This window comes from Gymnoscopelus braueri, assembly GCF_963280865.1.
Source record: "Gymnoscopelus braueri genome assembly, chromosome: 2".
In the NCBI taxonomy this organism is placed as follows: Eukaryota; Metazoa; Chordata; class Actinopteri; order Myctophiformes; family Myctophidae; genus Gymnoscopelus; species Gymnoscopelus braueri.
This window is the reverse complement of record NC_137604.1, coordinates 6,810,772-6,814,316: the sequence shown is the minus strand read 5'-3', so window position 1 is coordinate 6,814,316 and position 3,545 is coordinate 6,810,772.

Below are 3,545 nucleotides of genomic sequence, written 5' to 3'. Positions count from 1 at the left end.
TCTATCTGTCTATCTATCTGTCTATATACCTACCTACCTACCTACCTACCTACCTACCTACCTACCTTATTTTTGGCACCCATCTAGTTTCTAGTCCTACATCCTTTTTTTGCTAGAAACTCTGTTATTATATATGTTGTATTTGTTTTTGTTCTGATTACAGACAATTAAGAACAAACACAGGCCAAAGGAAGTATGACAGAAATGTGGCAGAAGGTTGATGCATGGGGCTCAACACTGTTTACCGTAGGACTATTAAGCCTTATGCTAAGTTGTTAAATGACTAAAATAGTGTCTGGTGAGAGCTCAGCTGTTCGGGTGTTAGTCAGTGTTGCCAAGTATTCGTGAGAGAAATGAGCCAGCCGACCTCCAAAAACAAGCCAAAAACAAGCCAAAAGTTGCGTTAAATAAACAGACTTGGCAACACTGGTCTGATGCTAGTGTCTGGGAATGACCTCAGCAGCTCATTGGCTCATTTACTCATGACACGACCAATGAGAGTTAGCACTTTCAGTGTTGCTAAGATACGTGAGTCATAGGCGAAAGGGTGAATTGGTCAATTATGTTACGATTTGACAGAAGCAGTGTGCGTGCAAAGTTTCACGCTGATCGGTCCAGCGGTGTCCGATATTAGCTGTTCACAGACGGACAGACGGACAGACGGACAGACGGACGGACAGACTCAAAGGAGCGAAAACATAATCCCTCGCCTTCGTGTCTTGATGAGTGGAATCACACTTGTCTTTCTCTGAGGCAGGGATACTGCTGATGCTCAGTAACAGAACAGTAAACTGTAAGCTTGGGAACATCGACATGTAGCTAAACTCATGGCCAGTTTCTCTGCAAACAGTACAGTGAGTCACATAGAGATGAGGGCTCATTATTCATCCTCAGCAGAAATGTCCTAAAAGTAATCAATACAATGTTATTACGCATTCAAAGCTACCTGCCCCGGGAGCAACATCACATAAGGGGACCGGGCAGTACTCCCAGCGTGTCTCTGATTCAGTGGTGTAGCACCATGGCATCTTCTCATTGTCTGGATTACGGCAGTAGTTGTTGTCCAGGTCTCTGGCAAACATATATAGGTATATTCAGTAGGTAGGTAGTAGACAGACAGACAGACAGACAGACAGACAGACAGACAGAAGGATAGATAGATTGCGAGAAAGATGGATAGATTCTGTAGATAGATAGGTATTTGGCTGGGTGTTCTTACTTGCATGGGTAGTTGTTTGGCGTGTTGACATGTTTGTGAGGTGTCTGGGCCGACCAGCTCTGGCAGGTTTTGCCAGAGGTCGTACTTGCAACCGTCCCACGATAGTTTCTGCCGTCACCGGTATAGCAAGGCAGCGCTGAGATGATGGTAGGAGGTCAGGACAGGAAGAAGTAGATGGATGGAGAGAGTAAACACAGGGACCAGTGTTTTAGTTCCCGGTTCGTGCCCTGTGTCAAAGTGTCGCTGAGCCACAAACCACTAACTGATCCCTGGGTGCTGTAATTAATAGCGTCCACTAATCCTAATAGTTAGGATGGACAAATTTCACATAATATGTGTTACAGTAATTGCTACTGCAACCAGCAGGAGTTGATCAGCGGTGGAACAGCAAGACTACAGGCCATTCATATGAACTGTGACAATTCCTATATAGCCTCAATTTACAAGCCGGATGCTAGCCCCTTGGAGAGAACACAGCACAAGTCAATGTAGCTACTGTCTGTACCCCCTGCTGGGTGAAACTGCTGTCTTGTGTGAGGCTCGAACTCACGACCTTCAGATTATGAGACTGACGTGCTGCCTACTGCGCCAACGAGGCTACACACCCCATATCTATGCATGCAACTTTGGATTATTACTACGCTATTACACTAGAGTTACATTATTACACTTATGTTACATCATTTGATTGCCATTTGCCCCCTGTAAATGGCCGGCCCAGCTGTGATCTCAGCTAAATGCAGTCAAAGACTGCACAAGGGGAATTAGCTCAAATGGTAGAGCGCTCGCTTAGCATGCGAGAGGTAGCGGGATCGATGGCAGCATTCTCCAAGGAGCTTTTCTTGGGGTTTTTGCCACCTCTGAATGCTCTGATATCAGCTCTTGTTTGTTAGTTAAAAAAGCAGAAACAGACAAAGAATCAGATGATAGGGAGGGGATGTAGCTCAGTGGTAGAGCGCATGCTTCGCATGTATGAGGCCCCGGGTTCAATCCCCGGCATCTCCACATGTTTAATCAAGTATCGTATGTCTTGTTGATGAATTGAGTACAATAGAGTACCAAAGTCCTGACGTCACTCATTCATCGCCTGGGTCACGGAAGTAATTCCTCTATCTATGGAGAATAACATTGGGTCATCTTAGAATCGTCTCATATAAGAACTGTGGTCCAAACATCAACACATTGTCCCGGAGATACTGTCAGGGAGGTGTCTCTGTATCGTTTACGATAGTCAGTCAGTCATATTTGATACAGTCTGTATCTGGTCGAAAATGTTATTAATTTGGCGGCGGTAACGTTAATGTTTTCTCGCCGTCAATGGATGCTTCATATCCATGTGAGTCAAACCGCTGTGCTCATTTGTTTATTTTTGGAACACAGTTCTTATATGACGCGATAGGAAACACATCAATGGGAATTCAGAATGGGAAAAATAAATGTGACCCAGTGTGTAAATTACATCAGACTTTGGTTCTCTATGGAAGCAACCTCCTTGGGACTTTTTCTGTTATCCTTTTTAGCAGAGCTGTTTCTTTCTTTCTTTCTTTCTTTCTTTCTTTCTTTCTTTTACTGTACTGCCGTACTATTAACAAACGTGTTAATAAAGTATTCAACCTATCAATCCAATGGCTGAAAATGCTCACCGGACTAGTTAAATATTACAATTAGTCATACATGTTATATTTCACATTCTTAGCTCTTAATAGGCCATGCATAAATTATAGTAGCAATTGCTTATAAAACGTTGGTAGCCTATTATTGCATTATTATAATATTACACTATCATTATATAAATGTTGCATTATTACTACACTATTACACTGTTTTTACATTATTATTATGTCAGGATGGCCGAGCGGTCTAAGGCGCCAGACTCAAGGTGGCAAACCTTCCTTGTTAAGGGACTTCTGGTCTCCGAATGGAGGCGTGGGTTCAAATCCCACTTCTGACAATGCTTTTACATAGAACCACAATGGAAACAAGTCCCCGGTACTTTTTGGAATGATCCTTTCAGCCTAAACGTTTTACTGTGCTGTTTACATGTTTTAACTAATAAAGTACTCAATCAATCAGATTATATTTTCCTATTTGGCAGCGACAAGTGTCAGGTCGCATCTTCATGTCACTGACTTCCATTGAACAAGACTTGTAGCCTGCTGTTTTGTAGCTTTCAGTGTGAACCATAGACCGTAAAAAAAATAAGGCCAGCGTCATGCCATTGGTTTCTACAGACCATAAATTAAGTCTATTTTGCAGCGATTTCAAATCTGCCATCTTTCTATATCAGGTTGATATCCGGTCCGAAATGCAAACGGAAATGAATGCT